Below are 12,266 nucleotides of genomic sequence, written 5' to 3' on the forward strand. Positions count from 1 at the left end.
GCTGGCGACCACCTCCTCTGTCTCCTCGCCATTAAACTTCTCACCAGACAGTTTCACAAGACGGTCTTCCCACTGTGAAGTAGGGCCCGTGAATGTCACATAAAGCCCCCCCCCGGCACTCCCCATCACCTCCTGGATCAGCCTGCGTGTGCTTTCCAAAGGCTCGGGTGAAATATTTCTAAAGAACCTCATTTCAGCACTCTGTCCCAGAGGCTCTTGGCCTGAAGCAGGCAGCCTCAAGGGAACATGGTGGATGGAGGAACGCTGCACCCCAGTGACCCCTCTGTCACTAATTAAGCCAATGAACCAACCTTACTGACGACCAGCTGGCTGGAAAGATGGCTCACAAAATGCAAGCCTTTCTGCAAAGACAAAGCCACCACTCCCACTTCCCAGCAGAAATGGCCCCCTGGCCCTGTCATCAGGCAAACACCCCAGCTTTCATTTACCGGAAAATCTTACTTTCATCTGCAGTGAAAGATGGGGTAAAGAACGGATGTGCCAGGGGAGGACAACTGATTCAGGGTCAGAGCCATCTCTTACTGGGCTTAAAAAGCTTCACGACCAAGCAGGGGTTGGATCAGACAAACAACACCCTTCTGAGGGCATCGAAGACGATGTTTTAATTCACAGTAATGGAAAAATGGGGGAGGGAGTTAATGTAGCGCTAACAGCCATCTCTGTGGTCCTCAGTTACTCTGTTACTGTTCTTAATGCGTTAAATTGTAAAGAAAAAAAAAGTAAACATGTAACTGGGGAGCCCTATGAAAATATTTAACCCAAAGTCTGTATTGCCTGCAAATTAAAGCCTTTTTAATGGCGTCGTTCCTATCAGCTGCCCGCCTCCTGGAACCGAGGGCGCTCATGTCCCATTAATCACAGCTCAACGCCTGCTGCCGGCATGGGTAGACATTTCATCCCATTGCTCTAAAACGCTTTCATCACCTCAGATCTCCAAAGCTTGCTGGGCCAACCAGACTTAGAAACACTTGGGGGGAAGATGATGGGAGAGGTGGGAGGAACCAACTCCTCATAAAAGGCCAAAGGCTGGAGGGGCAGCTGCAGTGAATTTGCACTTCAAGGGACTGGAGGGCTCATTTGAGACAGTGCTTGTTCTGTCCGGCAGAACAGGATACGGTGGGCGGGGTGGGGTACGGGGGGCGGGAGGGGCAGGAGAAAAACTGGCGGTATGTGTTGTTTCTCATGCAGCAGCAGCCCTGGGTCTTTCTCCTGATGACTCATGGACAAACGCTCCTCCTGTGGCTGAGCCCGGGTCTTAGAGGGAAAAGAGGCTCACTGCATTTGTGTCCTTCTTTCCTCCCAGTATGCAGGTGGGAAGCAAGCCGCCTGCTGCCTGGGCTTCTAGTGCAGCTGCTCTGAGGAGGGGCCAGTCCTGTCCTGAGAGGTCTGCGACAACTGCCAGGACCCGGTGCAGGGGTGGCTCCGGCTGCAGTGCGGTTGGGTGGACGCTAGAGGGCGCAGTCGGGCAGGCTCCCCAGGACTTGAGCTGGAGACCCCGCCTCCCAGCTTTCTGACCCCGCCCCTACCACGCCCCCTCCACCTCGCTGGTGCCTCAGTTTTTCCATCTATAAGCTGTATTTGTCCAATATAGTAACCACAGTGGCTATTGAGCACTTAAAATGTGGCCGATCTGGGGCTTCCCTGGTGGCGCAGTGGTTGAGGGTCCGCCTGCCGATACAGGGGACGCGGGTTCGTGTCCCGGTCCAGGAAGATCCCACGTGCCGCAGAGCGGCTGGGCCCGTGAGCCATGGCCGCTGAGCCTGCGCGTCCGGAGCCTGTGCTCCGCAACGGGAGAGGCTCGTGTACCGCAAAAAAAAAAAAAAAAAAAAAAAAAAAATGTGGCTGATCTGAATTCATGTAAGTGCCCTAGGCGTAAAATTCTCACTGGATTTTGAAGACTTAATACAGGGAAAAAATATCTCATTAATAATTTTTCGGGACTTCCCTGGTGGCGCAGTGGTTAAGAATCCGCCTGCCAAGGCAGGGGACATGGGTTTGAGCCCTGGTCCGGGAAGATCCCACATGCCACAGAGCAACTAAGCCCGTGCGCCACAACTACTGAGCCTTTTCTCTAAAGCCCACGAGCCACAACTACTGAGCAAGCCCGCAGGCCTAGAGCCCGTGCTCCACAACAAGAGAAGCCACGGCAATGAGAAGACCACACACCACAACAAAGAGTAGCCCCTGCTCGCTGCAACTAGAGAAAGCCCGCGCGCAGCAACAAAGACCCAATGCAGCCAAAAATCAATTAATTAATTAAAAATAATTTTTCTATCCTGATTACATGTGAAATGATAAATGATAACATTTGAGATACAGTAGATTAATCGTTTTGGTAACATTAATCTCATCTGTTTCTTTTTACCTTTTTAAGGGGGTTACCAGAAAAGTTAAAATTACATATGTAGGTGACTTGCGTTGTCTATCTAGTGGTTGCTCAGCACTGGGTAGATCCTTGGGGCGCGGTTTAGGGGGCTACCAAGTTCCTTAGCGTCCTGTTTACAGACCCACTGCTAACTGCGAGCCAGCTGGGAGAAGTGGCCTGTGTTTATTTCACTCCTTGGTGCCCTTGAGTGAAAGATAAGGGTGTTTGCGTTTCATAATTACATGCGAGTCCCACAGGTTTCTATTTTCAGCAGCTTCAAGAACTTTGCCAGAGGCCAGCTGCAATGAAGACCCAGGTCTGGTCCTGGCTAAGGTGTAAGGCCAGGGGGAGGGGCTGCAGAAAGGGGGTGTCCCTCCTCCTCTTCTGAGGGAGAACACAAAAGCCCCAGGTGAGATCTAGGGCAAGAGGGGATTAGTAACACCTCTGGAGCCGGTGGCTACTGGGTGTACCTGGATCCAAATTCAGCCCACGTACCTCGGGGAGCCACATGCTGGATGGGCTCCAGGCAATGACCATGGCTGAGAAAATCCAACTGAAAGTCCTGCTGACTTCTGTACCCACCCCAGCAGTTTAAAACCCCACGACTCCCCAAAGCTTTAAAAATATATAAAAGGATGGAAGGAGGGAGGGAGGGAGGAGAGGAAAAGAGAGAGGAAGGGAGAAGGAAGGAAAGAGGCAGGCTGGCCAAGCAAGGCAGAGAAATCTCCTCCTTATCTTGAGCCATCCTCTCCTTCCACTTTCCTGAGGTTGACATGCCCTAAATGAGGCAGGGGAAAAGGAAGAGGTGGAGAAAAGGAAAGGAAAGTCCCGGAGAGGAGAGGATGTTCTTTCCCTTGCAGAAACCGCTAACACAACAGGAATAGGAACTGTAGGTAGCTTTCCCTGAATACTTTGTGCCTGAAATCACCAGGTCAACCATGTGGCTGCTCCTCTCAGCCACCCAGCAAACTCCTACTCATCCACCAAAGCCCAGGTCAAATGTCACCTACTCACGGATGCATTTCCTAACCCCTCTACAGTTGCTCTTCCTTTTGCATTCCAATACCATTTTTAAACTTATTTCTATTATGACCTCAACTTTTAGTACATCGTTTACTAATGTTTTTCGCTCATTAGACTGTGAGATCCTTTAGGAAAGAGGATACCTCACTCATGCTAGTAGGAGAACCTGCTAGCCTGTTCTAGCCCCAAGGCCTTTGCATTTGCAGTTCCCTCCACCTGTCTGCCCTCCCCCTCAGTACCTGCAAATTGCACTCCCTCAATGTTCACATCTTTGCTCGAGTCTTCTTGGCGGTACCTCCTCCAAAGAGCCCATCTCAAGCAGCGGATGCTGCTTACCCGCCCTTACCCTGCCCCCTTTCCGTGGCCGTTCCTGTACTGATACATGGTTGACTCCCTGCTTTTGCTCACCATTACATCCCCACACTGCCCAGAACAGGGCCTGGCACACAACTAGGCTCAGTAAAAATATCTGAATAACGGTTGCGTGTCCAAGGGCTTAGCGCAGTGTCCGAATGAACGAACAGATGAACAAGTGAATGGGTTTCTTCTAGGACCCTCTTGTTCTAACAGTTTGGGACTCTTCCAGTAACAGGAAAACGGGAAGCAACATCAGGGATTAGGATGACAAAGTGCTCTCTTGCTCGGGTTCGAAGCTCCAGGAAGGGACATTCTGTAATTCAGACTTGGTGTTCTGGAAAGTTCCATTTATTGGCACAGGACCAGCTACAGCAGAGTAGAGGTCCGTTCACCAAACTGGTACCATCTCCTCCCTCCTGCAGTGAACACACCCCCAGCTCTGTGGTCCTCCGCCACGGGGGCTCACTCTGCCCTCCAGCTGGGATCTCTCAGTTGAGTGGTGCAGCCTCACCCTAGAGCCAAGGTCACTGCTACTGGAATCTTCAGGGGACGAGCGCTCTGAACTGCTTCCCCAGTGGAGGAAGGCAGGTTAGTGGGTCAGACGTAAAGGAGCCTCTGGGGGAAGAACAAGACAGGGAAAGGAAGGGGAAATGCCCGAGAGGATGAGCTTCTCTCGACAGACTCTGATGATGCAACAGGAAAAGGACTCGAGGCAGGACCGAAACCAAGACCACGTGATTTTTCCTAATGCTGAAATTTCCATGCATGTCCAGCCATAGGTGAGTCCCATGTTTCTACAGAGGGTGCTGGATGCCAGGCCAGGAGCGGGGCCAGCAGCACCTGGCGAGAGGTGGGCCTGAGCGAGCCAGGTGGGCATCCAGGTGTGCAGTCCTGGCCCCAGAGCCTGGGTCTCCCTCTGCCCCACCTGGCGCCTTAGTGCCTCGCTTTGAAGGCAAATTTGACGCTAATGGTGGCACAGCCCCAAATGCCAGGCTGGAGTGGGGAGGGACATTTGTTCCCTTTTGCCCACAAATGTTCCCGAGGCCCACTCTGAGCCGGGCATGGAAACACCTGGATGAACAAGACGCAGAGACCCTTCCCAGGTGCCCCCAGCACAGCCATGATACGGGTAACGTGTAGAACGAGGCTGACTTACGAGGGTCCAGGAGTGCCGGAGCCGAGCTGGCCTGTCCCCCGTGAGACGGCTGGGAGGTCTGACAGCGCAGGTCTGAGCCAGGCTTAAGGGCTCAAGAGTTCTCCAGGTGGGCGGACAAAGGCGTGTGCCAGGGCAAGGAGGCCCAGAGAGAACCCAGCCAGGGCCACAGAGGCTGGGACGTGAGCACTGAGCATGACTGCAGAAGGATGCCAGAAACGCAACGCCGATTGCAGAGGAGATGGTCAAGGGGAGAAACAGGAGGGGCTGACGCCCCCCAACCCTCCCCAGAAAGAGCCCATGCCCCAGGAAAACGCTCAGAATGAATCTAGTCCAGGACTCGGGACTCTACCGCTGTTCTAGGGAACGATAAAAGCTCCGAGGTTGAAACTAACGAACATATGAGTCACACAGCACCACCTCAGGGACGCAGAGCCGGCCGCAGGCTGACTGCTCTTTTGAAGGAAACCTAAGAGGCCACGGCAGGCTGGACACCGTGGGCTGAAGACAGCAACCGGTGTGAGATTTCAGAAGCCACTCCCTCCACTCCCAGCCCACCATAGATCTGCTCCCCCTTCGGTCATCCCTGGGGGGCACAGAGCTGGCAGAGGGGCCACCACCTCAGCTGGCTTGTTGCGCATGGAGGTTTGGGACACCGGCCCCTGCACATCTTGGAGTAAATTCCTCCTGGCTGCTTGGGCCCGGCTGGCTGCGGAGTGACTCACGCAGACCAAGCCCGCGTGGGAAAGACCCGCAGGCAGGCGGCAGAGTGAGCCTACAATTCCACTCTGATACTCCCGGCCGGGATGTGAGCCGCTGTCTTTCCCCGAGGCAACGTCCTCCCAGCAGGAGAGGAACGGAGAAGGAGAGGCCCAGCCGGTGGGCCAGCACCCAGCATGCAGTGGCTGGACAGGCAGCTCTCGGGAGGCATGGGGGGGGCCACTCTCCGGGCTTCAGTCAGGCAGGCAGTCCCCCGTCTCAAGGCTCCAGGCTAAGGCTCTGATGCTCCTCTGTAAAGGGCACCGAATGCCAGCCTCGGGGGCTGCAGTCGGGATGGGGACTGTGTACAGGAGGGACCCCCACTGGACGGTAAATGGCCTGAGTCTCCTCCCAGGACCCACTTCTCCAGCCTTTTGGTCTTGGCTGTCTCTGGGCTTCTCTGGGCCTCAGTTTCTTTGGCAGTAGATGGGAATAATGGTCCCAACCCGTTGGTTTCACAGTGTAGTTGTGAGGATAAAGGGAAATGAAGGCTGTGAAAGGGCTTTGACAAATTTAAGCATCAGACAAATATACGGAGGTTATATCACAGCTTTTATGATAAAAGACATGTGTGATGGGCTAGATGAGCTCAATCACAGCATCAGACAGAGCCAGGCTGCGAGGCTGCAGGCTGCAGGCGGTCCCGCACTCTCTGGCCGACCCTCTCCCTTGCATGCCCGACACGGTGGTATTAAACCCTGGGCCACACACCCGGGTGGGCAGAGGGCCTGGGATCCCGGCGGCTCAGTACATCCAGCGGGGCAGGGCCAGTGAAAATCCAACTCCTGCTCTTCAAAGAGAAAATGAGGGAAAAGGATGGGAGGAACCCAGTCCCTCAACAGCGGCAGAGCCTTGGGCTCACACTGCCCAAGGCAAGTCCGGCTCCAGCCTGAGGCCCCGGGGATCAGAGCGACGCGGACACCACGAACCCCCATCCCGAGGAGGTGAAGGGCTCTCTCCAACAGCAAGGTGTCCTGGGGCTTCTAACTGGTTCAGGTCCACTTGAACGGGCACGAGGATCCTGTTTACCACGGGACAGGCTCCCTGAAGGACAGGGAACTTCGCAGATACTGAAGGAGAATAAGCCCAGAGCAACCCCTGTGCTCCCGGGAGGCCGGCCGCTCAGATCTGTGCTGGACAGAGCAACCCTCGGTGGGCCTGTGACACACCTGTGCACACACACACCGTACTGCACACACCACATACACCTCACACACACACACAATACCCATAGACACACCATCCATATACACCGCACACATCACACACACACCACAACATACCACGTATCACGCCCTGCGCACATCACACACACACCATGCCCATCCCACACACAGCGCGCCCCTTTCCTCCACACTGGGGTGGCCCCACCACTGACTGTCTGAAAGCCTCGGTCTGTTCTCTGGCTGCTGGTACTGGGACGGAAATCAGACTCAGGTGTGGTGGTGGGGCTGGCAGTGCTCTCGGGGTGAAGGCCTTTCCTACACGACAGCTGGTGGTGGGGCTGGCAGTGCTCTCGGGGTGAAGGCCTTTCCTACACGACAGCATACGGAATGAGTGGGATTTCACTCCTGGGAATTCAACTATCTCAGAGAAAACAGTATGGGCCGTGCTTATCATTCCTGCCCTCGTGCCACCTCTATTTTATGCACCTACTGAACTCGCAGATACTTTATGCACCAGCAGGACCTGAAGACGGGACACGTGAGCCGTGCCGGAGCCGGGCTCTGCAGGGGCAGAGGGGCGAGTGGGCCTCCAAGCTGCCATCCGGGGAACGTCCACCCAGTGGAGAAGGGTCGGAACAGCATTCCAGGAGAAGTCGGCGTTCTACGCGGCATGAGGGTGTGAACATGTGCGGTGTGGCTGGAAGAACAATGCCGGGGAGATGGACGGGGAGCCCAGGCCGCATCGCCACTTCAAACACTCACAGGCCCGAGCTTCTGGGAAGACCACCGCCAGCAAGTACCCGTCCAGGCCGCACAGCTGGGCCTGCTACCTCCCCAGGCACCTTCCTGGGCAATGACTGGCCTAGCAACACAACAGTAGTGAACAGCGTAGAACAGCGTGGAGCAATACAGAGCAGTAGACGACACTGAGGAACAAAAGGACAAATGCAGGCTGGGGAGGGGAGAGGCAGCTGGGGAAGGAAGGAAAAGGCACCATCAAGTGCTAGGAATTCAGACGAGTTACAAATCTGAACTCTGCGCTTTGGGTAAAGTCTGAGTCAAAAAACACCTGAATCAGGTCCCGGAGGCCGGGCTACGCCGAGCCTTGCGCGTGAACAGCTGCGGCGGGGGCAGCCTCCAGCGGCGGTGCCAGCAGTTCCAGCCCGTTGCTTTACTTTTTAGCTTCACCAACGTCATTATGCCGAAGAGAAAGTCTCCAGAAAACCCAGAGGGCAAGGATGGCTCCAAAGTAACTAAACAGGAGCCCACCAGACGGTCTGCCAGGTTGTCAGCGAAACCAGCTCCACCAAAACCTGAACCTAAACCAAGAAAAACATCTGCTAAGAAAGAACTGGCAACAAAGGTTAACAAAGGTGCGAAAGGGGAGAAGGAGGAAAAGCAAGAAGCTGGAAAGGAAGGCACAGAAAACTGAATCTGTAAACGAGGGAGAATGAATTGTCATGAAAATTGGGGTTGATTTTATGTACCTCTTGGGACAACTTTTAAAAGCTATTTTTACCGAGTATTTTGTAAATGCTAATTTTTTAGGACTCTACTAGTTGGCATACAAAAATATATAAGGATGGACATTTTACCTTCTTGTAGTCATGCTTTTTGGAAATTTCCGTCATCCTTGAGTAAAATAAATACCAATTTAATATTGGAAGCTGTCTGTAAAATTGATTCAGCATTCCATGCACTTGCTTTAAAAATTTAGTCCTGTGCATACTGTGGTGTTTTTACTGTGTGTATTTGAATTTTTTCATGCAGTTTTTCTAGAGCAATAATCAGTGGTGCTTTTGTACCTAGGTTTTATGTGATTTTAATGAAACGTGGATAGTTGTGGCCACCTGCTGACTATTTGTGGTTTAAAATAAAAGGTTTTCCTGCCTGCAAAAAAAAAAAAAAAAAACACCTGAAAAAATACCCTTTTTCAGGCAAAGGGTAAGGACTGGAATGGCAGAGAGCTGTGAGGTAGATGACGGGCGCTTGCAGTGAGCAGAAGGAATCAGTTATTACACAGCCGCCAACGTCCCCCCATCAGGGCAGACTCGGGAGGCCCGGGCGAGCTTGGGTAAGTCACAGGTCTCACGGCTTTACTTTCCTCATCTAAAACATATGAGTTTGGACAATGTGGCCCCCAGGCACGACCCACTCTAAAAAACGTCTTGGAGTCTATCCCCAGTGGAGGCCTCCACCGCACCGGAGAAGTTGGCCCACGTGGCTGGAGTGTGTGTCCCTCTCCCCGGGATCCCTGGGAAAAGACCCGTTCCCTTTTTTCCCAGCAGGTGGTAGAAAGCTAATTTCTGCCAGGTTCCTGCCTGAGTGATGACTCAATTCTCAATCCATGGGCCCTAAATGAACCCTTTCCAAATTTTGAATTCCTGTGCCCCAAATGAATGAGGTTTGGTCACATTCTATGATGTCTTGGGTAGAAACAGAAGAAATGTCATTATAAACATTAGACTTGAGGTGTTTTCAAGAACCACGTGGCCCCCCTGGGGTTTTGTGCCGGTTGACACAGGGCTCCGACCTCAGGGCAAGGTCCACTCTGCGAGGTGCTGCCCACGGCAGAGCCCCTTCCGCCGAACGCTGCCTGGCTTCACGCAAGTGCGCTTCAGCACACCAATCCCCATTTTTTGTGTGTGTTTTTTGAAACTTGGAAGAAAACTTCCAGTGAATCATCTCATCTGCTATTTGATTCATGTTTAATGTCTTTGGAGAGAAATAAAAACAGTCAGTCATTCTTCCTAAAAGTGGCATCAGCCTGGCCAGGACACACACATGTTGAGGTACCAGCTGCCCCTTGGTGGGCGCAGGGCTACGGTCTTGAGCTGTCATCAGAGACAGTATTTATAATCAGAGTGAAGACAGCTCACGAATGTTGCCCTTTGCCATTTTTATTCTTTAAATCACAGCACCAGAAGCCAGAGATTCTGCAGGAAGAGCTGGGGCCAAAGCACAAACTCACACAGAAAGTGTCGATCAACACAGATTAACTGAGCACCTACTGAGTGGGAACCACTGGGATACACAAAAGTACAAGATGCCCCCAAAGCTCCTCCAGTCTAGCTGGGAAGGAAGGAAGACATGGAAGGCGTGAATTCCTCCTTCCTTTTCTACTCTGAGTTAGTTCCTACTCTAGCCTAACTCTGAGACAGCACGGTGCTGGAGGTGTGTGGGGAGGGAGGGAGGCAGCGGAAGGGGTGCAGAAGGGGGAGGGAAGGAAGGGGGCATTCCAGCCCAGGGCCCAAGGGTCCTTCCTTGACCCTTTTCCCCAAAGACATAGAGCTGAGTTCCAGTTACTCAGGGCGCAGCTAGGAATAGTCCACAGCCAATTAGCACAGCACCTCACACACACACACACACACACACACACACACACACACGATGGATGAGTAATTGGTGAGAGGAAGCAAGGAAGAAGAAGAGATGGCCGGCGACGGGGGTGCCCCTGGCAGCAGCCCCAGCTCCTCCGCGGGCCCAGCAGTTCAGCGCATCTGTAGCCGTGGAGTGCTGTCCAGCGTGCCCGAGAGCCCGCCTTCCTGGCCCTCCAGGTATCGGAATTGTCCATCAGAGGCCGTCTGACCCAGATGTTCTGCGACATCAGTGGAAGAGCCAGTTTCCTGGAGACTCTGTGAGGTCCTAGGAACAGCCACCAGAGCTACCATTTGGTAAGCATGCCCCAGGGGTATTTCTAATCTAAAAATGTGCACCTGGGGTCTGACAAACCCAAGAAAATATGAGGGGTCCACAGGAGAGAAAATGTGAAATCTGGGCTGTCTCAGAAATCACGGCCACGGGCCTGGGGCCGTGCCGGGTGCCTTGGGAGGCGAAGCCAGAGGAAGCAGCGTGGGCTCGACGGGAGAGGTGGGCGACAGAGGGGGAAGAGCCGAGTGGGCTCAGACCTGGCTCAGGGGCCCCGCCAGCGGCCAGCAGGCAGCGAGACCTCGGGGACATTGCTCGATCCTTTGTCTGTTCATTATGAAGCCTCCCTCTCTGTCCCGCCCCTTGGGCGCTGAGCAAAGACTGACTGGCAGGTGCCCTTCCTTTCTTCTCATGCAGAAACCTACCCAGAGCAGAAGCTCAGGGATGCGGAAGACAGCGATTCCCTTGCCTGGGCCTGGCCGTCCTGCAGACAGGCCAGGACAACAGCCCCCACCCCTCCATTGTGCGCAGTGGATGAAAACGCTGAGCCGAGTGGTACGTACCACGTGTGTGCGTGTGTGTGTGCGCACGTGTGAGCACACGTTTGCCCACGACGCTCGTCGTGCAGGACCTGCCCCTGCAGTTGAGGGTTGAAGGAGACGCCCATAGGAAGTGATATTACCAAGTCATCGCTAGTTACTCTAAAAATAACCCTCAACGTACAAGCTAGGAAGGATTTCCCTTTCCCGGTGCCCCGCCTCAAAACCACAGCAGTTTCCATTCTGCCGGCCACTTCTGGACGGGCAGGTGGACAGCACCCAGGGGAGAGGTTAGCCCAGGGTCATGTTTCTCCTGGCCCCTGCAGAACCCCTGGTCTCCATGTCCCTGTTCATCTACCATCTTACACAGCCATGGTTAAATCTCTAGGAGCAACAATTATCTTTGAACTGTGTGCAGAGGTCCACCATGCAGTGCGATTTCGAGATGCTTCTCCTTGTTGGATTATGGTTGCGAGTGTCCCACTCCTCAGGCATGATCTACACCCTCCCACCTGTCCGGCTCATCTCCTAGCCCCCCACTTGTTCATCCCCTCCAGTGACACTGATCTCCTTGCCGCTCCTGAACACCTCAGACATGCTACTGCCACAGGCCCTTTGCACTGGTTCTTCCTCTGATATCCAATTGCTCCCTCACCTCCATCAGGTCTCGGCTCAGGGCACTTCTCAGTGAAGCCTTCTGTAAGTCCTCTGTCCAAAACTGAAGCCCCAACAAACATTCTTATCCCCTTGCCTACTTTATTTTTTCTCTTTATTTTACTGAATCGTCTCTCTCCCCCCAACTAGAATACAGAGTCCCTGGGGCCAGGTTTTATTCTAGTTGGTTCTCCATGGGAAGTCCAGAGCCTGGAAGCTCTAGTGTGTGTGATCGGTACATGTTTGTCGAGGGAATGAATGCATGATTGCTGGGGGTGGAGGCTGGGACCCGCAGCCATAGCACGCTGGTGCCTCTTCTCCAGTGCCTGGAGCGGGTGGGCCGAGATGGAGGATGCAGGGGACACACTGGCTTGTCCATCACCAAAGGCAGAGGGAAGAGAGAACGGGTCCTCCCATTTCCCATCACTGACCCAGCACATCCTGACCAAGGATGTTCCTGTGCCAGAGGCGCCATCTGCCCCCCAGAGCTTCTGATCTCTTGGTGGTAGGGGTGGAGGGGTTACTGAATATTTGCCGTGTGTGCACTGAAATACCCGGGGTCCCGGGATGGGAAGAGACAC

The 12,266-nt window shown here is 53.8% G+C and overlaps 1 protein-coding gene and 1 pseudogene across 3 annotated transcripts in view; one reads left to right on the forward strand and one right to left on the reverse strand.

Moving 5' to 3' along the window:
• Positions 1-12,266, reverse strand: part of HPCAL1 (hippocalcin like 1) — a 112,521-nt gene that overhangs the window by 11,941 nt on the left and 88,314 nt on the right. The gene's annotated exons all lie outside the window — the stretch shown is intronic.
• On the forward strand, positions 7,926-8,739 carry LOC113624067 (high mobility group nucleosome-binding domain-containing protein 3 pseudogene; annotated as a pseudogene). The gene has a single exon (XR_003434191.1). The product of XR_003434191.1 is annotated as a high mobility group nucleosome-binding domain-containing protein 3 pseudogene (transcript).

Source organism: Aethalodelphis obliquidens, unplaced genomic scaffold (assembly GCF_003676395.1).
Source record: "Aethalodelphis obliquidens isolate GAN/ISIS:26980383/991018 unplaced genomic scaffold, ASM367639v1 scaffold12, whole genome shotgun sequence".
In the NCBI taxonomy this organism is placed as follows: Eukaryota; Metazoa; Chordata; class Mammalia; order Artiodactyla; family Delphinidae; genus Aethalodelphis; species Aethalodelphis obliquidens.